Source organism: Chinchilla lanigera, unplaced genomic scaffold (genome assembly GCF_000276665.1).
Source record: "Chinchilla lanigera isolate Chin_1 unplaced genomic scaffold, ChiLan1.0 scaffold00005, whole genome shotgun sequence".
Taxonomy (NCBI): Eukaryota; Metazoa; Chordata; class Mammalia; order Rodentia; family Chinchillidae; genus Chinchilla; species Chinchilla lanigera.
In genome coordinates, this window is record NW_004955406.1 from 36,147,106 (window position 1) to 36,147,953 (window position 848).

An 848-nucleotide genomic window follows, 5' to 3' on the forward strand; every position below is an offset into this window, starting at 1 on the left:
CACTCTTGGGAATACGGCCACTTCGGCAGTACGGGTTCTGCCTATTCCATCCCCTTTTTCATAGCTATTGTTGGTGAGGTCTTTCACTTCTTTCCTTAGGCTAATCCTTAAATATTTAACTTTTCTCGATGTTGTTGAGAATGGTATTTTTTTCCTAACATTTTTCTCAGTGAGTTCATTATTGGTGTACAGGCATGCAATGAATTCTTTTTCTGTATGTTTTAGCTTTTTTTATTTTAAAAAATAAAAGAAGGAAAACATATTAACCGACAGACATCCATTTACAAAACAGCACAAGAATAATACAAACAAAACAGAGTTATAGACAAAGTTGTAGGAAATTAACCATGGTTGCTGTATTACTTATGGATAGCTTCAAATTGGTTTCTCAGGAAAACAAATAAGATATACAATATTGATCAAACAAGTAATCATTTAGTGTTCCTTACTGTAGAGCAATTGAAGACAGTAGTACAACTATGTTAGCTATCCTGTATATACATACTTACATAATTTCCCCTTCTTTTGCTTCTCTTTTCCCACACCCCAGTTGCCCTTTACTTCTGAGCTTTTTCCTTTCATTTCACAATGTCTGTCATACCTCCTAGTTTTTATTCACTCTTTCAGGTCTTACACTAGTAAGACAATACAATGCTTATACATGCAGGTCTGATTTATTTCACCTATGAGCATGGTCCGTAGTTGTAACCATTTACGTATAAAAGCCTTGAGTTTATCTTTCTTTATAGCTGAGTAATATTCCATTACATAAAAAACCACAATTTTTTTTATCCAAACCTCACTGGATGGACATTTGGGCTGCTTCCACAGTTTAGCAATTACAAATT